This window comes from Seriola aureovittata, chromosome 13, assembly GCF_021018895.1.
Source record: "Seriola aureovittata isolate HTS-2021-v1 ecotype China chromosome 13, ASM2101889v1, whole genome shotgun sequence".
In the NCBI taxonomy this organism is placed as follows: domain Eukaryota; kingdom Metazoa; phylum Chordata; class Actinopteri; order Carangiformes; family Carangidae; genus Seriola; species Seriola aureovittata.
Window position 1 is genome coordinate 12,641,031 of NC_079376.1, and position 26,547 is coordinate 12,667,577.

At 42.2% G+C, this 26,547-nt stretch overlaps 1 protein-coding gene across 3 annotated transcripts in view; it reads left to right on the forward strand.

Moving 5' to 3' along the window:
• Positions 1 to 26,099, forward strand: part of LOC130179711 (doublecortin domain-containing protein 2) — a 75,696-nt gene extending 49,597 nt beyond the window's left edge. The window contains exons 13-14 of one of the 3 annotated variants that reach the window (XR_008829315.1): positions 4,624 to 4,716; positions 25,676 to 26,099. The gene's annotated coding sequence lies outside the window, so the exon portion shown is untranslated. Of the gene's footprint in view, positions 1 to 4,623; positions 4,717 to 17,412; positions 17,838 to 25,675 lie in introns of those variants that run through there. The other 2 variants (XR_008829316.1, XM_056392691.1) reach the window with 2 other exon arrangements.
• The last annotated feature ends 448 nt before the right edge of the window (positions 26,100 to 26,547 follow it).

The window sequence follows — 26,547 nt, forward strand, 5'->3', positions numbered from 1 at the left end:
TACATGCAGTGTTGATGGTTGACTGTATGCGCTCATAGTGTATTGTTACAGTAGCCTACAGTATGAAATATACAGGCTATCAGTTCTCAGCGCTGTAAGTTACAGAGTCTCAACCAACATATGAGTTATACATTCTCTTTGATTAGGGGCACTGGCCGCTCTTGTGGTTAAAGGGGCACTCCACCAATTCTAAATGTAAAGTTGAGACTTTAAATATTATACAATAAGGCTGCATTACAAACTGGAGGAGTGGAGTTTGAAAACATTGAGCGTTTAGGAGGCTAATGAAAGATGCCTTTGAGTTTAATTATGGACGTAGAAGATATGACACGAGAAACTAATAATCAGGACATCTTGGCCACAGCTGCTTCGATTTTGGCTGTTCTTTATTAAACTGTCAATCACATGTTCCCCTAGTTTTAATGGAAGTGCATCACTAAATTTTGAGTACCTCTTTAAGAAACACATCATGTAAGCGCAACATGCTTTGTTGAATGTCATACCTCTTTATCTCCCCGTCTTCTGTCTTGTCTATCCCAACTGTCAGAAAAATGCAAAATCAGCAATAACAAATAATCCTAATAATAATATATATAAAAAAGAAAAGAAAAAAGAAAAAAATCTGAATGAAAATTTAATTTATAAAGTCCTACCCAAACTTATTGTTTAGGGTCGTAGAAATCCTAATTTTATGGGAATTGCTCATTAAAATGAACTCATGAAATCTTTCAGAAGTCCAGAACAGAAAGTGAAATATTAGTCTCACTTTCTGGTTAAATACTTTATAACAGTTCATTCATAAGATAGTTACACCTCTTTGGTTTCTAATTGACCCCATACTGCTCATAGGTAATGTCACTATGAATGTGACACATTTCTTTGTCTGTGAATAATTTTTTGTAGAAAGTATAAAAGCATAAATACAGTATAAAAAAAAAACACAAAATATCTGTGAGACCCCTAACAATGAGGGATTAAAACCAGTGTCAATATAACACAGGGGTGAAAAGAATGATTGATTAAATCAAGTCATTTGAAACAATTAAGCTGATTTTACCAAAGAGCAGAAATATCCACTGTATCTGCACAGCAACACCATATATATAGTGTCCTATTGACCCATATCTCTTTAGAGACAAGGTAGTAAAGGGTTAAATGCCACTAATCCTCCATCTTCTATAGAGTAGTGATTTATCATTGGACTTGACAAAAGGTGATTTGTTTACTCATAGATCCGCCCCTTTAGATATACATCCTGCCGCCTGCTCCAGATTTCAATCTCTCTCTGTCCGGCGGAAATGTGTGACAACTTGACATGTTGACGTGTGGACGTAATTGTGTGTCACGCATATAAAGTTTACTAAAATGGAAATTGACCATCCTGGGATGTTTTACAGCAGAATTACCTAATTTACTGTATTGACATTATTGACCCCTTTACGGGCTGCAGAAGGGATTCTGGTGACCTCAGCCAGTAAACAAATTGGGGGAGATCAATACGACAAAGTCAGAGTTCACTTGGCTCCCCCGGCCAGGTTGATTGCAGAATGAACTCCATTAAAAGTTTCCACGGCACAAAAGTCAAACATCATTTGGCTCAGATGTCAGAAAGCGTCTGCGGGAAAACCCAAAGACACGCTGGCGGTAATGGAGTTTGTTTTGGGGGCTTTAATTGCAGGTGCACCCGTGCCAACAACTCAAAGAGCTTTGCTCTGGGAGAATTTGTTAAAGGGAGCAACTGTGTCTGAGATTAAAGTCAAAGGACGAAACTTCACTAAGCCCTGTCCAAACCACAGATTTCTGGCCCAGAGACATCTGCGTCTCCATTGACAGCTGTCCTCTTAGATCTGTGGCTGAGTCGCTGCAGCAGAACTCAGCTCTCTGAGCCAGTCGTTTGTCTGCAGCTCAGTGCTTCGCTTGTCATAGCCATCGCACTTGCAAAGAAGTTTTTTGGTGACACCTCTTTATGCGAGGACACCTGCCATAGTCATTACTCTAATTGTTCGTTTTGTCTCGTGACTGAAGGGCATACAGAATGAAATTAGGCACTCGAGTTGCCACCGCAGTGTTGATTCGATTCAGTGGTCAGACTTGGGAGGTCTACAGTAATTGCATTCACAAATTGAGCAACCCGCACACACACACACACACACACACACACACATCCACACACACACACACGCACACCCTGCCATCTCCTCCTGATGAAGGCGGCATTTCTGGACCTATTCCCCCTCTCCTGCCACTCTGCGTATTCTTCCTCCTTTTTTCTCCGCCAGCCACAGCTCCGCACTCTCCTCATCAGTCACCTCACCCACTTCCTCCCTTTTCCCTCTCTCTGCTCCCCGACTCCTCCGCCAGCCCTTCATCCCTCCGTCTGCAGCCAAGACTCACCCACCCACCCCCCACCCCCCTATTTACAAAGATAAAGCCGTAATGGCTCTCTCTTTGTGCTACTGACAGCCACTCAGCCGTGGCAGCCCCGTCAACAGATAAATATTTCCTTTCTCTGTTTTCCTTTATCGCGAATTGGCTTCAATTAGCACAAGTTACAGTCATTTAATGAATGTCCTCTGTGACCTTTGCTCTGCTCGCTTCCTTTCAGGGGTTTGACTAATTTAACTTTTTGTGTGAAAGGCTTGCTCTGTACTGTGGATGTGTGTGTGGCTCTAGCTGGTGGGATTCAGGGGAGGCGGGGGCTGGACATGTTTTGTTTGCTGACTGATAAATGGATGTATAATGCTGGTAGATAAAGGTTTGCAAAGGGGATGGGGCTGGGGTTGACGATGGGATGGGAAGAGGCAAGGAGTATATTTAAACCCCCTCCCCTGTCTGTCCCCCAAGCTGTCCAAAGCTGTGACATGTCGGCCGACACTGTCCCTCTCTTCCTTCCCCTCTCTCTGTCTCCTTTCTCCCACCTTCCCTCCCCTGTTTCTGTAGATAGATATTTTTATTCCTTGGCACCTCACTGTAGATAGGCCATTGGGCTCCTGTCTGCTGGGGCAGCTGCGGCTGGGGGTTGGAAAGGGATGAAGGATAAGTAGATTCAATCAGGCGTTGCAAATCAACTTTTCCACCAGCATCCTGGGAAGACCTGATAATACAGGTTTCTAATATCTGACCTGTCTGGCAGGAAAGAGAGAGGGAGTGAGAGGAAGGGCAAGAGAGAGAGAGAGAGAGAGAGAGAGAGAGAGAGGGAGGGATGGGTTGTGAAAAAAAAAGAGAGGAGAGCAGTGGAGGCAAGAGAGAGCAATGAACACATTGATTTGATGTGCCTAATAGTTCTGCAGTTGATAAGCACGCTGGCGCCAGTCACAAAAATGAAAGGCGAGCAACAGAGTGAAATGAATTGGGTCTAGCTTTTTTGTCTCAGTCCCATCAGAGTTTGGACAGGTATCAGAGCGGCTTTGGCAGACTTGGCATCGGCGAGGTTTCCTGTTTGTGTCTCTCGACCTGTCAGCCTGCATCCCTCTCCTCCCCGGTCTGAATGCTGTTATCACCGCTGTTTGAAAAACCCAAACACATTCAGGGCTGCTTATGCGAGTCAAACTCACATCTGTAAAAGAGAGAAACAAGACAATGGGAGCATGACAGTCTGAACCATGCAGTATGAGCTGCTGCAGACAATATGGCAACACCGCGGGTGCATGTGTGTGTGCGTGTGCGTGTGTGTGTGTGTGCGTGTGTGTGTGTGTGTGAGGGACACTTTCAAACTGAGCAGATTAGCAGTTTAATTAACATCACATGTCACATATTCACACTGACAAGTACTGTAATACAACAATGTATTGGCTCAAATAAGAGTCATGTAAATGTTGTTCATCTATAATGTCAAAGCCTTTGTGGTTGTGTATCATCTTTTGTGAAAAAAACTCACATGAGAAATTCAAGTTTATGAATGTGTTGAAGATTTGTAGCTGTAAAAAAAGTGAATGGTGAGGTTTCGCAAAGATTCTGAGACGTCCCCACACCATCTGTGTCATGCACATTTACAAAAGTTTAGCGCTGCTTTTGTAGTGGTTCATAAAATCCATAGAGACACCGTCACAATTAACAGTTGTGACAACTTGAACTTCTTATGCATTTTTCTTTCACAGGCTTACAGTGGGTGATTTACTACCACAGGCTTTGACATTATTTCTGAGCACCATTACACAAGCTGAAAATCTTACTTGAGCCCATACAATTGTCCTATTAAAAATGACAGTCTTGTTATATTTCGTTTACAGCTGACAAACAGATCCACTCCTCTCTGAGGTGTTTGTGTAAAAAAAAAGAAAAAAAAAAAAAGAAAGCTCAGCCTCCCAGGATCAGGCCTGGCCAGACAGACAGGGCAGAATCTGCTGTGTCTGTCCAGCCTGCGCTCAGTGTGACAGTGCAGACGCTGCCACTCTGACCTTTCCTGATGCTACCAGCTACGACGGAGCCAATACCAGCGCTAACGAGACACTGACATAGCTTGACAGCCAGGGGTGGCACGCAATTATTCTACCGAAGAAAACTGTATGTCGATGTGTGTGCATGTGTGTGTGTGTGTGTAGCTGAGGTGTATGTATGTGTGTGTTTGTGAAGCCAGGGAGAAAGACTCAAAAGAGTGCATGCTTCTGTTACCATCTCCTGCAGGTCACTGTGAAGCCAACATCAAGCCACATTCTTCTTCTTAATGATTGATGTGTCCAAATCTCAGCAGAACTGCCCTGTCAGATCCCAGCACAGGTGAGTTTCATTAACATGAACTCAGTCACCTAGAATGCCTTGCGTTTGGTTCGGGGTTCTGATCTCAGAATAGCCTGGCCTTGTCGGCTCCCGGGATTGTCTGATATGACCCATTTATTGACTTTGTTGTCAGCTGTGCTGTTTGAAGTCAGGGTTTTGGCCATAAGCAATTTATTTATTTTTTTCCACACTATTGAAAAAAACCTTGAGGAGAATAATATGTGGCTTCACCGTATCCGTGTCGACGATCAGACACACCGGGGTGTGAATACGAGAGCTGGTTACACCATGATATCGCGCGCCTGTATTACAAGACAAGAGAGTCATCAGAGCTCATGTTTTGTTGTGTTTTGCTTGATATCAACATCATATTTTTGTCAGAGGATTATCTCATAAATAGATGATTAGATTCATCTTCATCTGATTAACATCGGTTAATTAGCTGGATAAGCTGCACATGCACGGCAGTGGTGTTGATCGTCTGGAACATTTCAGATGAGGTGACTTTGAGAATAGTGTCAGTAAATCAATTAAGTCCTCAGTCAATAAATTAAACTGGGAGAAGATAATAAGAGGTACTGTATATAAACTGGTGCCAGCACCTACTCTTGAATTTGACTTTGACAAATTGATTGAATGATTAAATCCATACCTTTAAACACATGACAGTGGACAAGGCTGTAATGTTTATTTGTATTGTTCACTTCTAAGTTGCCTCTAACTCAATATATTCAAGGTTATTAATTGCGGCAGTGGCTCATTTGTGGTATTTGCAACACTCGACTCAATGTGAAAAGTACAGTTACCTTTGTCCTTTGTCCAAAAACATCAAGGACAACTGTGAAATATTTTTCTAAACCATTTAACAAGAATAAAAAGAAAGAAGAGAACAAAAAGCCACAAAATCCCTACAAAAAATAGATGCTAGTCTAACAAATCCCAAACATGGATACATTCGACACAAGCTGTCTGTTGCTCTCTCTCATCTGTCAGGTTATCGCCCCATCAAATTCCACACCGACTACTAAGTTGCACATAGTTATTACATCAAAGCAAGTGCATAGAGTATTACAATAATCCAAGAAGGGGAGGGGGGCATCAAACGTGGAGGAAACTGCAATAGGGAAGTGGGGTCAGGACCTTCTGCTGCTGCCTGGATAATAAAAGAAGGATTTGTGCTCAGAACAAAGGAGGAGAGGTGGAGGACTTTGCGGAGTGACAATGTCTGAGCAACATCCAGCAGTCAGTCGGCTGGAGATGACTAAAACACACAGAGGAACAATAAACGAGTAGAAGGAGTCAAAACAGGTGAATTCCTTACTGATGATATCTAAATCTGGCATAATATTGTGACGTGGAACCTCATGAACACGGTGACTGTCCATCACTGCCTGCTAAGCATTGAAAATGAGTTTGAAGGAAATAAAAATCAAATGCAAAAAAATAATCTATTCTCTAAAGCCAGTCTCATCATATACTTTGATCCCTCACTCTTTGTGAATTAAGGATAACAGTTTTGCTTAACATCAAGCACTTCAATCGGATAGTTAGACGCTCTTTGGTGGGAATATGTGCCAACTTTCAAGGGCATCAATCAAAGGCAGAAGAGGGAGCTGCTATTCCTTTGTTGCAAAGGCCACTTGGCTCAGATACATAAGTGGCTGAGCTTACTGCAATGCCTCAGAGGTCTCAGTGCTCAGGCGCTGTTATTGATCTGTCTGTGTAAAGTTTCTGCGGAGTGATTGCGTGTATAATGCATCTATGCATTTTTAAAGGCAAGCTGGAGTCCGGACTGGACACATAACATTTATCTATACCATAAACCCTGATTATAGCAATTCTACACTTGACGAATTGTCATTTTTTGGAGCTCACTTAGCTTATTGGTGTTCTCAGATGTCCAGTTCTTGATGCTCTTAATTTGTAGTCATGTGTTTGTGATTGATGGAAATTTCAGCCTGTGGAATGGGAAAGTGTTATAGGACTGATGGCAAGCGGTCTGAAAATTGTTATTTCAAATATAGCGTGCCATGCTCTTAGCAACCCCCCCCCACACACACACACACACACACACACACACACACACACACGCACACACACGCACACCCTCCCTCCTCTCTCTATAAGTGCTGTATATTCTTAACAGTGATCCATTGTGGTGCCTATGACAAGAAAATAATGTATTTCTACCAGAGTCTATCAGAGAAATTACTTTGGAGGTAGAGGGAAGAGGAGCTAGATCAATATGTTTCAGGCAGCTGTGAGTGTTTTTGAAACTGAATTTCCACCTTCCTTTGAGTTGTTTTGACCTTGATCTCCAAGAAGATATGTCTCTGCTGCTCCCCAGCTTTCACCACTCCGTGATTATCCTGTACAGCATGAAAGATAACCTGTGTGGTGAGCTCCACTTTTCCTGGCCCCCCTCGCGGCAGCCCTCGCCATTATCTTGCCAATCCGAAAAGCAGAACAAAAGATGTCACCATGCGGCCATTGCACACCTTCATCCTGTGCACACCCCTCATTATTATTATTCCCTTGCCGTCTAACTGTTCTCGGTGATAATTGAATTTAAATGAAGAAAAGGCAAAGGAGAATGTTCTTTTTGTGCTGCGTTAACATGCTGTCATTAAAAGCGCCGGTTGTTTTAATGGGCCAGGTCTTAAACTATCAAGACTGCAGAGAACTGTAGAGAGAGGTAGAAAATAGCAATGAGAACGAGTGAGAGATTAGAAAATTGGATTATAATTAGTTTACTGCAAATTGCTGTAGCACTTTAAAGCTTGTGAGGATCATCAAATCTTCCTGTTTGTGCATGGCTCAGGCCCCTCCGTATGTGCACATTCTATTTTCAGTCTAGTTTACGATGACATGCAGGGCCACTGCTCGGACCAAAGGAAATGGGCATGAACGCATGATGGGATTTCTGCCAAAAACAACATCCAGCGCAGTCCCCAGATGATTGCTCAAAGAGAGGTGCTCGTTGAGGCGTCAGCAGACAGAAACACATGTTGTGACAGTTCACATGGCGCGATTCGATGCATGCAAAAATCAAATGATATGCCACAGCCAGGGAGCCCTCCCAATGAAAACAAAATCAGGGCATTAGCATGTTTCAGCTGTGCCTCAATCAAGGTTGTCTGTGGTCTTTGGTTTTCATGTCCCTCAGTGGGATTGGAGACAGACAGAGCAAAAAAAAAAAAACACACAACACAACACTGGCATGGATATTAGATGTTTTTTTTTGTTGTTTTTTTTTTTTTTAGAAAGAAATCTCTCCCACCCTACTCACTCCTTTCAACCTGACTGGTAAGCCAAGCTAAAGGAAAACATCTACGCTTCTATATGGTCATGCTGTGCCAAGATACAGGGACGAGCATTAGTCTAACGTGGGCTTTGATGGATGCCTGCCTTATTTTGGCTGCAAGGTTGACGGACATTTGGAATATTTAAGGGGTGCACCAAGTTTTTTCAATTTCAGCCTGAAAATCTGAACAAACATGATGTACTCACACAGAAACACACACAAAAAAAACAAAAAACAAAAACAAAGCAAACCAGTGCAATACAGATGTGCACTCATGATGAAGCAAAGATTGAAGAAGCTCACAAATAGGTCGAATTGAATTTAAAAAAAAAAAAAAAAAAAAAAAGACACCTGGAGAGTAAGTTCATACATACCAAATGTTGAAATTTCTCTTTAGTATGTGCATCATTTCTAGGAAAAAATTGGGTAAGTTATAAGAGTAATATCAGAGGTATCAGTTCTGTCTGGTGCCGTAGTGATGGCAGCTGGAACCCAAAATGCATTACATTTTCATTATGACCAGAGCAATGTGGCACATAGTAAGGTGCACTCTTGGTGCACCCCATTTATTCTGAATGAAGAGGTGGCTGCTGCAGTTCAATGACCTCTTATCTGATGGTGTGCCGCTGTCATTGAAGCCATCAGAGTGAAAGGATTAAGCCTGGCTTATATCGATATAAGTCCTGAATGGAGCTAAACACACACACACACACACACACACACACACACACATACACACACATACGCAATAAAGCATGTCCTTCTGAAAAACATTAGAAAGGCATATTAGGTCAGAGCTTCTGGGTAGGAAGATATGTTTTCATCTTGTGAGCAGATGAGGAAAAAAGGAAAGTCAATAGAATTCTCTCAACTAGATATTAAACAAATCAGCCTCAGCCCGCCGGTCCGCTCCTGGATGTCAATAGTACAATGACATCACATTAAATGTGCACCACAGAGCATTTACATCATATGTTGGGGAAGAATTGAGCCAGTGGCTGCTTTGCTGCACTGATAGAGAGGTTAGAGCACTGCCAGCATGCATTGATCACTGTTTGCAAGGATGCAAATAACTATTATCCCTCTTCAAGTGCAGACACACTGGTGCATACACATACAGTAGACACGGTGTGTATTTTAAATGGTGGCATGTTTGTATTCTATCGGCTCCTTTCACAGTGCTTGACCTAAATGCCCTCCTCTCTTACTTTATTTTCAGTAAACATGAAAATGTGCTGACAACGCACTCCTTATATCAGCCTTCCTATGAACTTTGGGGATTTGTTGCAGCAATCAAGACTTGGTCCATCTGACAATTAGATCTGATGACCTTCAGAGAGCGTGCTTCTCAAGCAGAATGTGGCCACATCCATCACTCCAGCAGCATATCAAACATTTATATGCCCTGAAATCCTGAAACCCTTTGAAAGCAGTTCCTCAAATGACGAGATGGAGGGCTTTTAATATTCACTTCAAAACCTGCTTTAATGTCTCACCATTGTCACCTCGTGGTCAAACAACACAAACAGTCTGGTGATTAGAACCGCAAAATGTAATGCCTTGCGAAGTACCAGGGAGCTCGTGCCTCCTCGTTGATCTCTCTGTTTCAGCGTGCGTGGTCATAGTTGTTAGAATACCTGCCTTTGAACCTACCTGCTTTAATGTTCACTAATGCAGAATTTCATCAGATAGGACCAAATTACTTCACCAACATGCATAATGTATTGTTATGTCTTTACACATCTAGCTCAAGATCAAGAGAATATACTTACGTAAAAGAAAAAGGGTCAGGCCTTCCTGCTGATTTCCCAATGACTGTGACCTATTGTGTTCCCATCTGGAATCAATTTGTGATGGTGAAATGACTTAAAATGTTACAATTGGGGGTAATCATGCAGTATTCTGAATTTTTACAGCTTCTGCATATTAGCACCGGTTTGTGATTTACATGCATAACAACTATACGCACAGCACTACCATGATAACAGTGGCGATTGCTCTAAGACTGCAAGGGAAGCTCAGCTTCCCCTAAAATGTCAACAAAGTGGTCAAATAAGTGGTCAAATATGTACTGTTGTGTGTACATTTCATTGACTAAATATGCGCTAGAACACGTTCATCTTTTGTTCAGAATCAGCTACTTATCACAGGTCCCGACACGACTTCCTTCTCATTCATCCCTGCAGCGCTACAGTGCTTTACACAGTGTAGACGCCGAGCGTCTACTGACTTCAATGGGGAAGCATAGAGTGGGTTGTTCCACTGCAGCGAAAACTAGACGGTCATTGGATAAATGCTGGGCTTTGTCCCGCCCATCGGACGCTCAGCGTCTCTGGGGGTCTATGGGACAGTGGGCTGGCCCGGACGCTCAGCTTCTGCATGATGACTGGATGATCTGTCTGAGGCTGAGTCCCTTTTTGATTGACAGCGAAATAAGCGTATCAGCGATCTTGAAGTATAAGCATCCACCGGAGCATTTTTCAAGTTTTTCATTCCGTTGTTCGGAGTTGATCTGGAGACGTTCCTCAGCGACTTAGTCTTTGTTAAAAACGACTAGCGTTGTGTTTGGCGACTCTCTTCTGTCACTCTGCGAATTTACATAAATAAATAATAATAAAAATAATAAATAAACAGACACATTTTATGATGTAGGCCGAAAATGAGCTTCCCCTCCTTATAAGACCAGCAGCCGCCACTGCATGATAAGAGAAGCAAAGTTATTTTGGGCGCCTCTGTGTTCCACAAGTCAAAGTCCCGTAGACATTGTAAGTGTACGTGACCAACAGTTGGAGAACTTCTACAGCTTGGATTGACATGAAACGCGTCCAGTTCAATCATCAGTTTAAAAGATTAACAACTGAATTAGAAAATATCTGGTTCCTTTATAAAAAAAAAAAAAAGTCTAAACTTGAGTATAGAAAACCTTGAGTTGGGTTTCCATTGCAGTTTTGCACAAAATAGAAGTCTTTTTTTTTTTTTAGAAAAGTCAACGAAACAGAATAGTGTGTCTCCATTGAGTTATGCTAATATGCTAATACAGCTGTTTTTTTCCCCTCTCGCAATATCGTTCCAATCAAACGTGACGACAGATTCCCAGCTGTCTGCATGATACGGTACACGCCACGACTTGAATCTCTGACTATGGGCTCATGGGTATTGTAGTACTACGAGCCATCCTCCATGCCAAAATGATGGACAACAAGATTTCTCTCAAATATTTAAAACTGGTGGTCATAACATCGACCTATAGGATTATTACATTATCCCGGAGAGTTTCCATGTAAAGCAAAATTGCTTTAGTTCATCAGGTAATATGTTGGCCTCCCAGCCATCAATCTCAGGTCTGAAAATTAAATGAAGTGTTATAAATAGTCAATTAAAAGCACACAGTATGTGCACAATGACCTAGAACACAAATTAATGTTTAGGTGCTTAATTTGAAACCTAAGGCTAAATTAATTTAATTAACAGTTAAAGATTTTAACAGTTAAAAATACCGAATGCTTTTTTTTTTTTTTCTCTCTCTCTCTTCTTCCTCCAGTAGAGACTGTCTAGCTCTGGGCTGTAAGAGGCATCATGTTTGCTCTCACAGATGAGTCCCACAGAGAGAGTTACTGGGCACCGGCCTTGTGGCAAAAAGGAAGGTCATTTTTCAAAAAGAACTTTCTTGGTGCGAGAGAAGCCTGAAGTCCACCTGTATGTCTCTGCTGCAGCCTCACACACCGAGCTGCTTCTGATATGACCTTCCTCGTGGCTAATGAAATCGCAGTGGTCGTAGTTAATGGTAAGTCGTACCATAATGAATTTTTCTCTTTTGCCTTGGTCTGAAATCAATCCGTTAAATCAGTTGAAAAAAAAAAAAAAAAAAGCTGACAGCAGACGTTTGTTCCACTGGGTTCTCAGCACGCTGATGTCAAGTTTGTGATTCCTGTTTTTCCTCATCATATTGCACTATGGATTGTGTTGCCTGTAAATTAGGTGTAAAGTTGTGTTCCTTAAATCAGGATTGCTCGTCTGCTTGCCAGTTTAACACATTGCCATTAAATGATACCAATGTCAAAGAGAGACATATTGACTAAGACAGAGCCTTATGGTGTCATAACTAATAACTCAGCATCTTGATTTATCATCCATAATTCACTCCAGCAGGGCACTTACTGTCTTGGAATAAATTGGAATATTTAAACAAACAGATATATGCCTTTTGGCATTTAAATAAGTAATACATCTCCTTCCCAAGTGTTCTCAATTCTGGAAAAGAGTGCAATCCAGTATACAAGTTTGATGCACTGCTCACCAGAATGAGTGTTTTATTTTTTCATGCTTTTGCCATCCATTAGCTGTGTTTTTGAACCAGGTTGACACACTTTGAAATGCAGTTATTCAAAATGTTTGAGTCAAATTGAACATTCATTTGCCATGCTGAGATATGGTACGCAACGATGCGTACGGATGCATGCATCACGGGCTTTGCGTTCTTTCCCTCTCGCGGAGCAAGTTCGGTTGTGGCGAGATGCTGAGAGTGTGCACTTGTGACAACCACTTGGAAAAGCATATGATAGCATCTTGTGAGTTCCAAAAGCATCGCTGAATATAGCATTTTCTCAGAGAATGTAATTTCTTGAAAATAAGAGCGCCAGTTATATCAACGGAAATGGTTTCTCTACCATACTGCGTTCAGTTCTTTCTTTTTCCCCCCGAACCCTTGTATAATCATCAGTAATCTTAAGAAGCAATAATGTAGCTATGACTCCACAACATGTTCCATTCAGCAGACCTCTGCCTGAAAGGTGGTTAAGGCAAGGGGCTATGGGGGTGGGTGGGGTGGTAGGGGAGGGGTTCCACCTCCTCCAAGCTCTTAAGTCACTCTCTTGCTCCAACCCATGAGTAACTCACCGAGCGAGCTCCTGCCTCGCTTTTTCAAATGCTAATGACGAGCACTGCTGAAAGCCTCAAATTGGGCCATGCAATTCAGCCTGTGGTGTCTGGTGAGGCCCTGCTCATGTTGGAGACCGTGGTCTTTCCCCCCGCAACCCCCCTCCCAGTCTTTTGTGTGCTGCGGTAATAGGCACAGATGTTCCTCTTGCCTCACACAGGGCCACTTTCCCCTAATCGCCACCTTGTATGCGGACGGCTTGCACCTGCCCCAGCAGCTCTCTCTTTTTTCCCCTCTCTCTCTCTCTCTCTCCAATTCTCTTCCTCTCAGCCCCCCTTTCTCACTCTTTCTGTGTTTTTTTTTTTTTTTTTTTCCATCTCTCTCCAGACCGCTGTAAGAAGGCCTTTATCTAAGGCCCCCCAAATTTCAGACGCTACTTCTCGGCCACCTGATTGTTTAAACGTTGAATTGCGGAGATGGAAAAAGGGAAGACGAGAACAGGATGGATGGAGGATACAAAAAGAAGCCCATTTTGGTTTTTGTTTTTTTTTGATTTGGGAATGGGTTAAAAAAAAGAAGAAGAAGAGATGGGCGAGCCTCTCCTCACTCCAGCGGGAGAGAATTTGGAACATAATACTCTTGTAGCAGCTCAGCCAAACCTCAATGCTGATGGTGCATTTAGGCTGCCTCCCTCCATTGGGCTAGTGGACTGAGGTGTGGGGCGGGGGGGTGGGGGCTGTAGCCAGGCTTAAAAATTGGACCAAAGTGCAGTTTGCTTCATGGCCCCTGTGGTGTAGTGTGATTTACCATCATCTTCAAATGGTGCTTTCAAACTGAGTGTGGAAATGTGTCAAAATTCGGTCTCTGTAGGGGCCTCTGGAAAAAAAAAATAAAATCACATTCCTCTTACTGATGTTTTTCCAGCAAAATAAATTTGATAAGTATCTTAATCACCTTGAAATGAGAGCATGGCAGGTGCCAGTGGAGACTAATGGCACATTTGCTGTGAGCTATGTTAGAATTCAAAGTAGCGAAAGAGACCTTTTGTGGTAGCATTTAATAAATAGCAGCAAGAAACATCTTATTACTTCAGAAGATCACATTACATCATGTTCTCTTACATTTTCCTTCCACTTTCTGTCTGCCTTATTCTCACTCTTTGTGACAACCACTGAGGCCTGGTAGACATTAGACATACATTTACTTCACAGTGTGGGCTTATTTTCTTAGCGCAATAGCTCTGCCTGTACATACAGTATGTACGCTACACTGAAAGTCAGTTGTTATCCTCGGTCTCCAGAAAGGACCTGACTTTCCTCAGTTTGGTAGATGATTGCAGCATTAATTCTCAGATAAAGAAGAGGTGCAGTTGAACAGCCATGGATTAAATCAATGGATTCTCTTTGGTGGCTTAGTATAGTGAGTATAGGCATCATACTGTATTGCTGCGAGGGGGAGAGAGAGACTTCCAAGAAACACCAGTCGGAGGCAAAATAATTGATCATTACTGTTCATGGCAGAAGCAAGGGATTTTAAAATCAATGTCGTTTTTCTGTCCTCCAACACATATTCATTTAATGCAATATTCAGCCTGTGTCAAGATGAGCAAGTGATGATTGCTTAGAGAGGAGAGTGGCAGAGAGAGTGAGCCTTTTTTTGTTGTTGTGCGTTGCGCATCTGACACTTTTGTGATGTATTTTGACAGTTTTATGGTTCAGCAGAGACCTCTTTATTGCGTGTCTTCACCGAGTGCATCATACTGTAATCATAACTTAACCATGACCTTGGTCTAGCTTGGGGTGGGAAAAGGAGGCTGTAACATTGCATATGATGCAACACAAGACGAGATAACAGCTTATGGAGGTCATTGATTTGGTTTTCCACACAGATGCACGGCCTCTTTTCTTTGCTTTTCTTTTCTCTCATCTAAATCCCAAAGCAAACATGAACGGAAGAAAAACTTTACTAACCGTGGAAGAAGGACGTTACACTGTTTTACTCACAAGGTTCCGTTGTGTTCCCAGCTAAAAGGCATCCAACAAATAATGTGAGCTTTACCGAAGTTTATACACACACACACACACACACACACACACACACACACACACACACACACCCAGCAACAGTCAGTGCAGTGTGTTTATTCAGCCTTTCGTCAGCTGTTTGATTGCTTCTCTCAAAGGGCAAAGCCCTGCAGTAGCTTGCATGCAGGATAATTAGTGTTGTGATTGTGCTCAATAACCACGGGTACCTGTCTGCAAGAACCCATAGGCCACTTTGGTCAGTTTGACTTGATGCACACCAAAGGAGCTCGGTACTCGCTGAGCCAATCAAGCGAATTATTGCAGGTTACAAGGGTTTTGATAATATATTTATGCAGCATATGTATGACAAGACTGCTGATTCGGTTACAGCAACAACAGCCGCACCTTCCATCTGCTGAATACTCTGATTCATATTCTTGTGGAGAGAGAGAGAGACAGAGAGAGAGAAACTTCCAGGGTTGTTATACAAAACATTGTCATCTGATCACTTTTCATACGCTCAGTTAATTAGATTTACTTCTCTCATTCAGTGTTAACAGAACCAACTAAAGAAACAATTCATAAGCTTTTCAGAAAACAACCCCTCTTGTGTGCAGTTAAACATCCTTTACTCTGCCAGTTGCTGCTTTTGATACCTATTGACCAAACTGCTTCGCTACGCAAAAGACGTGTGTCAATATTTGACCATGTTCCTCCACAAGAAAAAAGAAGAAAAAGTTTTTAATATTGCTGCAGTGTGGGCATGGTATTGTTTAATGGTGACAGATTTTCACAGTGGATGTTGAATCATGTAACATTTTAATGTTTTCAATGTATGTTTGATATCAATATTCAGTTTCATTTTTTTTTAAGTCTTTAGTTCTGCATCAACAACAGTAGAGACAAAGGAATAAAATAAGGATTGATGATGCCATTAATAATATGTTTAATGTTAATATATTTTCTTCACTGCAAAGAAACAGAGTATAAAGTTAGTAAGTATTTACAGGTTAGAGATCTTAGTGTGTTGTGTCCACTTTGGTGCACAGGGACAAATTTGCATTGTGTGATTAGGTGATCGACATATTTCTCTGACATCCTTGTGTCAGACAGCACATTTGCAAAGTCTTTGCAGGCCTTAATGAATATTGAGTGTTCTATCTCTTTTGCCTTCCAATTAATGAATAGATGTTGGTAATTATTTGACCAATGCCTCTCTCTCATGACATGTCCCATATCCATCACTAAGTTAAAAATAAATTAAAATCAATACAGCCGGCAGACTCTTAGGACAGTGTCAGTGCTTCCTATGGAGAGACCCATGCAGGTCTGAATAACAACTATTGATCCTCCTTGAGGAATATTCTCTTTTATCACCTCCCCTCTTCAACATGCACACACATGCACACAAGCACACATACACACACAAGATAAGTGTTTCTTTTCTCTCTTTTCTCGTAGTTACATACATTGGCAGCTGCTGACAAAACCACAGCTTGTTTGTTCTTATCAGCCCTATCCCACGATAAAGAAATGCAAAACAATCGGGAAGTCGAAAACAAAAAGGTAGAGCTGTTGCCGATAAAAAAAAAAAAAAAAAAAAATGTCACGGTTGTGATTTATATTTCAAATGACTCCCTCTCCTGTCCCTTTGCCTGCCTCCCCTGTGTGGTAGGTGGCCATTGTGTAAACAGCTCCTTGAAAAACAAATGGCTCCCTAAATCGTTGTAAAGAGCTGTGGCAGCTCGATCCGACCAGAGGCCCAGGGAGAGAAGGGGACGGGAGATAACGTGTGTCAGCAAACATTGACTGGGCTTTATCACAATGAGGTTTCTGTGTTGGAGGAGCTAAGAGGCTGGCCAGCACACATTCCTACAGGTCAGGGCTCAGGGTTATATGTGTGTGTGTGTGTGTGTGTGTGTGTGTGTGTGTGTGTGTGTGTGTGTGCAGGAGGACTTTTAGTATGTTTATGTTGAAGCAACTCAGAGAAAAAGCTGCAATTTTGTCATTTTCTCTCTCTCTCTCTCTCTCTCTCTCTCTCTCTCTCTCCCTGCTCCACTCTCCCCTCCTGTCTCTACAGCGTCGGCTAACTTTGTATGCTGTGACCTGCGATAAGCCCGACGGAAAAGCAGTGTTTGCACTTATAACTGTGATGACTATTTGTTTACCCTTATCTTAACTGCGCGATAAATCACAGACGAAAAGGAACATCTGGTGTGGTAGGAGGAGAAGAGGACTGTGTTTTTTTTTTTTTTTTGGTGAGGGTGAGAGTTTACTGCTCAAGGACAGACCAGGGAATTAAGTTTCACACAAGCATGAAGGGGTTTACTCTCTTAACAAATGACATCTGAGGAGAAAGGCACACTAAAAGCACTCAGGGTGATTCCGCTTCAGCTGTGAGGTTAGCCTGGAGGCATCTTTTCATCTCGGTTCGTGACTCGGGAGTTTTGCCCCTTGTGTCTCTTTAAGTGTTTTCTGCTCTGTTCTTCTAGGGCACCAGTTCTGAACTGTTTCATACCTCAGTGCAGGAAGACCACGTCTGTCTGTCTCCCTGCTGCTTCGCCAGAGACCCACTCAGCTGCAGTTGCAGATCCAAGCCAACAGATGTCAGCCTTTCCAGCTGATTTCCTTGAAATATTGGTTTTTGAAAAAAAAAAAAAAAAAAAAAAAAGCAGTGCTGTCAGTGCATTCAAATCCACAGCCACCAACACTGCACTGAGACTGAGAATTAGCAACGCAGAGCACATGCTGGTCCCAGATTTACTTTGATATACATCATGTATGTTAATGTGATTCTTTATTGATCCCCCAAGGGAAAGACTCTTTTTCCTTCGCCCCTCTGGGGGAGGTCAGAGTGCGGGGTCAGATACAGCAAAACCCCCCACCACCACCACCACCTCACCCGGAGCTGGTAGGGACCCACTGTCTTGTTCAATGACACTTCATCAGGGTGAATGCGTCCTGACATGGGGGTTTGAACCCTGGTCATGTGACTGAAAATAGCCTATGGATTATGCCACCTTGCCATCACAGTTGCACAGGGAAATGAGGAAAATGACAGTGGTCGTGAATGTTAGTGTACACTGTGTTTCCATACAGGGGGTCAGCGCTGTCCTATGCTTAAAAAAATATCACTATTCACTCTTTGCATTGCATAATGCCAAGCGTTTAATCCTGTTTAGCCGTCAGGCCTGTGATAACTCCTGGGGAATCGCTGCTATTCTTATCGTATTTATCCAGCGATGACAGATTAGTGGGTGTTAAATGCACTTCACATACAGTAGACATCGCTCTGGATTGGTACAGAGTGTTTCAGGGAGGGAGGGCGCAGACAGAGTTTTTTTTTTTGTTAAAAAAAAAAAGATGAATGAAAATCCACTCACTGAGTCGGCTGCATACTGGAACAAGATAATTCTTGGCAGTAAGTCTCAAAGTGAACTGTAATAATTTAGCAGCAGTGCACAAACAGATAGATGTGGTGTGCTCCGGAGACGGCTGCATCTGAAACTTCTGCTTCAAAAAACTAATACATTTTGCAGTATTACCCGCTCGATACAGAAATATATAGCACATTTACCTATAACATATTTCAAGGGTTTGCATGGCAGCTGTTGCTTTTGCATGCATGTGAGGATTTAAAAGGTTCCAGCAGCAAGTTGTGTGCTGTTCAGTCACTATGAAAAAAAAGGAAAAAAAAAGCAGTTGGGATAATGCTCATGAGCTCATATGCACACACACACACACTCACACATACACTCACACACATACATGCGCACACACTAAATAGCTGAGTGTGCAGGGTGAGTCTGTTCCTTCCAGGCAAGGGCTTGTCTGAGAATCTAAGAGGCAGGCAGGAAGGCACAAGGTGGAGACCTCTTCAGATCTGGCTGCTATTAACAGTCTTGTGATCTGCTCATGTTTACCTACTCTCACAACACTGGTACTTGGGGCTGTGTGGAGCATGGGACGCGGGGCCTGGCCTCTTTGAAGTGAAGTTGATCCCTCAGACTACGCTCTTGGTAATTGCACCTTCTCTCTTCTCTCTTTCTCTCTCTCTCTCTCGCTCTCTTCTTTGACCCCCCTTTACCTTCTCTCTTTCCCTTTTTTCATTCTCTTTCTTGCTGAGACGAGATTTGAAGGATGCAGATGGGGAGCTTTTAATGTGATTGTGTGCCTCTTCACATCTGTGCTTTAATCTGATACAAATAAAACAGTCAAAAGTAAAATATATACATTTTTTAGCAGTTTTTCTTTTTTTTGGCAGTTTTGTTATAACTGTATTAGTTAAAGATTTTCATCTGACACAGCATTGCGTTGCTGATCCTGTTCATATACTGTACTCACCCTCCCTCTCGTTTCTCCGCCATGGAGCTTAAAAAAATCATGTCTTTCTTGTATTATTCACTCTACCAGATTTAGATTATCATAATTGAAAAGTGGAAGGAAAGCAACGTGAACAGACGGAGCATAAAATGTCCACGTTAAGCACCAGATGACAAAAAATGCCATTTGTTTGTGCACTTACTGTCTGTCGATAAAGTAGCCGTAATGACACTTGATTTGAATTAGTTTCGTTTTTTTTTTTTTTTTTTCAGTGATGTTTACTCCATCCACTGTCATTGACATGCGCTGTGTTCAGTGGCGTGCGGCGTGGAACACCTGTGTGTTGTTGTAATTACTTTGATTATACCTTCTATGGGGTGTTACAGCAGTCTAGAGAGAGGGTCCAATTTAACCTGCAGTGAATTTCAATTCTAACTGAAAACAAGAGAGAGAGAGAGAGAGAGAGAAAGTGGGAGAGAAAAAATTGCTTTCTGGAATATTTGATCAGCAGAGGGATATTCATATGGTTACATGCTGCGAGTTGCTGTGTGCGTGTGCATGTGTGTGTGAATATAATAAGCAACAGGGATGCATATTGGACTGTGAAGTTCAAGGTTCCTACTTTCCTTTGCTTTTGATCAGTTTGCCGTGATGGGTATTGGTCTGCATCCAGACATATGACAGTCCGGGGGGGCCTCATTGGTGAAGCCTGCTCTCCCAAAAGATGCCAGGTGCCTGATTCGGAACAAATGCTCACAAACAGAAACACAAACACACCAGAGGGACCCCGCGTGTGCGTGTGTCTGTGTACTCCTCTCTTTGACTACGAGAAGGGTAAGGATGGCAGGTATTGAACTGCGTTGAAGTAGAACGAGCAGCCATGGGCATCTCCCGGTTCATGACGCTAGTCAGAAAATTGACAAGCCAAAGCTGCTTTTTATTCTGCAGCTACAATGTAAATGAAGCTACCTCCTGTCCCTCATGCAATCACCCCAGACCCACTAACTGTAGAGACAGCGCTTTAGATTCCCTCTCTTTCTCCCTCACTTTCTCTTTTTCTGACTGTCTCATAGTGTTTATACATCTGCGTGTCTCTCTCTATATTCTGCTCCCCCTTGTCTAGTTAGAGGGCAGATATACCTTTCTTGCTAGACAGGAGAAACCTACACTTTATCACTGCCACATAGGGGGAAAGGTATTTTCTCCCTAAGGGAAAACTGGCATACAATTATAATGTTGTTGCTGCCCCAAACTCCTTCACAAAATATATAGCATCCTGTTTTTGTCTCACATGAGTTTATGATCTCTTACATGGCACCACAGTGTTGCACGTCTACTGTGGGTGTTTCCCTTAATGCCTCCTTATGGTTTATTTACTCACTGGTGCAAAGCGCTAAGGCTATTTAAGTTGACCTGCAGTTTTTTTTTTCTTCTCTCAGCAGCTGTAAAAAGTTTGTCATTGTAAGACAGAAAACAGTGCTTCACAACGACTGTCAGAGTAAACGCTTTTCCAGGACAAGATGGCTTGAAAATAGCGTTTGTAATTAAAAATATTTCACTTCTAAACAATGTTGCCTCCAGTTTCATGTGTGTGTTTTATCTATATAAATATTCTCACAGAGATAGTGCAAACACACCTGTGATTAGTTGGAGTAAATTGCAGACAAATAAATTGAACGAGTAAATGCCCAAAATTACAGATGACAGCACTTTGAGATGTCTGGAAGCAGTTTCCAAACCCTGCACAGTGCTGCAGTGTGCCCGTCATACTAGCCAGCTCTCTACCATCAGAGTGGTAAAGTGGGACAGATGTTGAGGGTTAGAGAGGCCCCAGTGGGATATTGAGAATGATGGTTTGGCAGGGAGTGCGGGACAATAAAGGGAAGAGACGGAGAGAGGCCAGGGTTCTCCTTTCACCTGACCCGATCCTGCCCTGGAACCTGTTCAACCTCATCTGAAATGAAAGAAAGGTGCCCTTTGTCATGCCCAACACTAATTTACATTTACAATCGAAACAAGGATTCCCAATATATGCCTCATGAGAGTGAAGGTAGACAAGGCCTAGCGAAATGCTGCTGAAACCATGGAGGAGTGTGGGTTTCAAACATTAAAGAGTAGGCGCTTGCGTAGAATAACATCCCCTGGAAAGATGGTGGTGGAGAGCTTCAAAGTGAGAAGACATAAAAGTGCATTCTGAAGTGTCCAGTTATCAATTCCTGATTCATTTAGGGATTGGATCAATAGCTGTCCTCCTAAATTTCAGGACAAGCCTTTGAAGTGAGCAGTGGGGTTACAGTAGGCATATAATACTGTATATTTTGTTTTCCTGGAATTGATGCTCCACAGACTCTGTAAAACCATGTATCAAACTTCACAGATTTTTATATTCCCAACAGTCCTCCAAACATATCTAATAAATGCAACATCAGTTACTCCAGTTTGGATGTCTCACTTTTAAGCTCGAGTTTCAAATTTCAAAAAATTCATGGTGATGGAAGTGGATGCTCTAGGTTCCACTGATGTGCTGTGTAACTTCTCTTTTTCAGTACTAAAAAAAAAAAAAAAAAAAGCACCCAGTTTCTTTGGAGGAAAGGCGCTGTTTTTGTCAGATTGGTATTCCAGTTATCTCCGGATACTGCATAATTGCAGGGCTGCAGCTGCCAGAGCACGGCAGACCTTCCATTGGTTTTACATTTCATGAGAGTTTACATACGCTATGTTTCTTCAAGTGGAAAATTGTTTTCTGCATGATGCCAACAGGTGGACTCATTAGAGAGTCAACATAATCATGGCAATCATTCCTCTCTGCAATTAGAAATATTGATCATTTACATATTATCCCAAGCCATGGATGAATTTATTGTTTTACTCACTTGTGTTTCAAAAGCCAAACATCTGTAGCAAACAGCCGTCCGGACTGGTATTATAATCTTGGACTGTGCTTAGTCTTAGAATACAAATATGAACACGGGATAATGTTTGGCTTGATCTGTTTTATGTCTCTTAAAAGTTTTTGAATGTTGTTTTCCTCGCAGCTGAATTTTTCATACATCTTTCAACGGTCTGAGCATAATAAAGTAACTTCCATTCACCGTAACTGTATTGGAGTGGAGGTCAAAGTCTCACAGCCAGATATCTCACTTGATGCTTAATGAAAAAAAATATTTTCTTTCTTACTTTTTGCACTGACCCTGTGATAGTTATACAAGGTCTTGAGATAATACATTTGAATCTGAATCTTTATTTGAAAGAGGTTTGCTTTTGTAAGTACAGGTGACATTCAAGACCGACATCTGCAATGACAGTAAAATCTCTCCAGCAGCCTTCCAGTATAAAGGACAACCTTTCAAATGGTTTAATGTATTCAAGTCCTTTATTCTAGTCCTTTAACACTGACACACACTCAGTCATTCATATATAGATGCTATGAATACAAAGCAATTGTTACTGGATAATCCTTATATTTTAAATGCATATGTGGCCTCTACTCAATCCACTTACCCCAGGAATCATGTCCACACTGGAAGATACCACACCTTATGATTTATGTTCAGGGCCATTGTTGAGTGCCAGTACAGGAAGTAATGAGCCAGAAAGTAGTGAGGCAGAAAGTAAGAGTGTGGACACTAGGGAGGGTGTCATGCAGACACTGGAGTTTGCATCCTGTCACAGACCTGCCTTATCATTAAACTATACCATGATCTTTCCCTAACCTTAACCTCACGTCTTTTGGTTTCCCCAACACTTACCGTATCCGTACAAGCACGATCTTTCCCCAACCTTAACCATACCATAGTTGCTGTGCATCCTTCGGACATAAAATTGCCGGGTCTAACGTGAACTGGCCTGTTAAGCACCATTGTTGTGGTCCGGACAAGCCAAAGGGTCGAGTTTCCATGTCTACCCGCACCATTTCTGCTTCCCAACCCCAACGGCTTGCAGATGTCGTCCGAGGCTAAAGGTTGGCTTTGGGGCATTTTAGTTCACTGCACCTTGTTGTCTACCGCTCACTTTGCGAACCAAACCTCTCTGGCCCGGCCTCCCAGGTCAACCACAACATTGACTCGCTCCCGGCTTGTCAACGTGTCAGGGTGCATGCAGGCGTGCTGGAAAGGCTGAGGCGAGGAGAAAGGACAGACACATGAAAGGTTCGCATGTTGTGAAGATGGTGGTTGAAGATGGCCCTCTAAAACATTGTTCACATTATGCTCTGCCTAGAGGAAAAACACAGTCCAGTGGAAATGAAACGACCCCTCTGGACCTGCTGTCATGTGACATCTTTGTCTTGCAAGCCTATGATCCAAACCCATAGGTAGCTCAAACACAGCGCGAATCAAATTTCCTCTTTTCGTCTATTTTTGGTAATTGCTTCGGCTTGAAAGATCCTGAATTACACCTCTGTACGTACTTGACAGCTATGGATCATCACGTGAATGCTTCCATAGCAGCTATGTGAACCCTCCATTTTACTGCAACCTCAGTATAATCTCTACATGTCTCTAGCAGACACATTAAAACTGTTCTCACGACAATTCCTGTCGTTCCGCCTCAACCAAAAACATTTTCAGCGTCACATCACATTAGATCACTGAGCAAAATGAGACACCACACATTAAAAACGTTCCTTTTTTCTTTCTTTTTTTTATATCACTTTCTTCTTGTGGGCTTAAGCAGGGATTTGAATCATGTAACATTTAAAGAGGATTTTCACCACATGAGTCCTCTTGAATAGGTTTGTTTAAAAGAACTTGTGCTATAATAAGTTCTGGCCTCTCATTTACACCACAGTCGCACGCCGCACAAACAGATGTTGTCCTGGCCTGTAGGGACAGCTGTACCGGTGGACATGACCAATGTGTCCCCTATTTCCATACAGTTTAAGTCACTGTCCAAACAGGATTAGTGCCAGCTTCGAAGTGTCAAAGCAATTACAACAGTGACATCAGCGTGGTTTGGGGGTTATGGCTGATGGAGTGTAAATGTCTGAGGAGATGAACGCCTACTAGCTCTCAGTTGTCACCGCCCACTCTCTACTTCCATCTGCTCCTCTTTCTCATGCATCACATTGGACACTCTTTTTCAAAACATGCACCAGTCCATCAGAGTCATGGCAGTTTGGATCCGCTGGATAGATTAAAGATGGCCGTTGAGCATCAGAAACCTCTATTCAGAGCTTTATTTCTTGCAATTGTATTTTTCATGGTTTTCTCTTATCTGATTCAGGGGACAAATAGATGCACACCTTGAACAAATGATGTTTGTTAGCAGGTATGGATGATATACCTTAAACGGTCAGGACTTCAAGTGGAGACAAAAAGGCTTGTTCTTCATTTTTAATTCTAAGGAGGAGAAAGACATCAATTAAATTTAAACATATGGTGCATATCTTACTGATCTCCAGCACTTGCACACATGGAGTTACAGTATATAATGCTATCAGACACTGCAGAATATGACTCTTTTCTTTTACTCTATGCTAATCTAACATGCTTGAACGTTCATGCACTGTACTAAAGAATTGAAGCATTCCTTGATATATTCTGTGGGGGAAGTAAGTTCATCAGTTGATGAAAAATGAATTGATGAAAAAATGTACCTTGAGTGTCCTAGACAAATACATCCATAAGCCACTTACGTAGATAAGCTAAGTGGCAAACCTTACTCACTCCTTTTAATATGCCTCACTGGTGCTCATAGAAAGAGGGAAAGCAGTACAGATATGACGTACCCTCTTGCTCCCCCTCATTAATCTTAATAAAACAATTGACCCCTGAATAGCTTATTCCTGCCCTGAACCATTAGGCTGCATGACCGAGGCTTTAAATATTAAGCAGGCTTTGTAAAATTTGATAAAATGTTTAGTAAATGGCATAAGGCACGGTACACTCACAGGCTTTTTCTCCTACCCTTGTGTTGTAAATGATAGATATGTTTTTATTAGGCAGAATGCTGTTTTAAGCAGCATTGTGGTATTGATATTTGCCTTCAGCTTGCATGATTTAAGATGGCAGATAAATGCAAGCCCATCAGGCTTTTACCTCCCCTACCTTTCACTGTTAACTACTCTGACATAATATCTTACAGTGAATTTTCATGATTTCAAAAAAAAAAAAAAAAAGCAGAAGCCATGTGAGCTTCACTTCACTCACTGCCTGCGAGGATACTACACCATTTCTCGTCCGTGTAAAACTGCACTATTTTTGCCCCTTTGCCCCCACAGACCGCAGCGATGGCGCACGGTATACCACACAATATACAGTAATTTGTCTCTGATTAAAATTTCTGCTGAGCTTTGATGCCCATACTGGTGTTATGTGCTGAAGTGGTCTTCCTCGTCTGGTAAAAATTGAAAGCCTTTTCATCTCAGAGGGCTTAAGGGGTCAAAGGAACACCAAATAACCCTCCCTGTTGTGTTTCTTTTTTTTTCCTCAGAAGCTTGTAACAAACTGCACCTTTGTCGGACGCGGCCTCTGTCAGGCCGGGGCTGGGGGGACTGCCCTCGGGTTCAGGCTTTGGAGACCCTGTCAGCTTCAAAATGGGGTCTGCTTTATTTCACCCCCTGACCTCGAGCCCAAAAAGAGCCACGCAGGAAAAACAGAGAGATATACGATACATCAAGGCCCAGTGAAACTCCACGGCTGGGAAATGAGGAAGCTGCAAACTGCAGAGTAAGCAGAAAATGAAGGAGCTTATTGTAGGGGGATTTTTAACACCACAATTCCTATTTGGGGGTGAATCAAGGTTGCTATATCCAGAGATTGAAGCCAAGAAGTTTTGCCTTTTGATTGTTATTTCATTGTTGCACACTGTAAGTGAATGTATTACTAATCTGTAAATAAACCTGATTTTAAAGTGAGGTCGTCTGTCACAAGCTTTTCACACTATTTGCACCTTCCTTACTCTCAGTCATTTACCAATAAATAAACAGATAACACTGAAACAGAAATGAGGTAAATTCATTCAAGAGTCTGGGGAACTGAGCGGCGTCCAATTTTCTTTAAGTGTAAATCTAAAGATAATGAACCGCAGCATTTATTTAGTTAATTTCAGAGCTACAGAAAAGACAATACTTGTCTGCGTCTGAATTGAGATTGACAAAACCATTACGTGGAAGATTTTCTGTTTTCTAGGAGAAATTGAAATCCATGGATAAATTCTCAAGTATGGCGCATCTGCATTAAATGAATGAAATTGATTGACTTGGAAATGTTGCTGCATAGCCAATCAATCTAAAGAAGGACAACCCAGGGGGCGTCCATGGGGATGCAGAGAGGAAGGGCCTCCTATTGTTTTGGGGCCCCGAT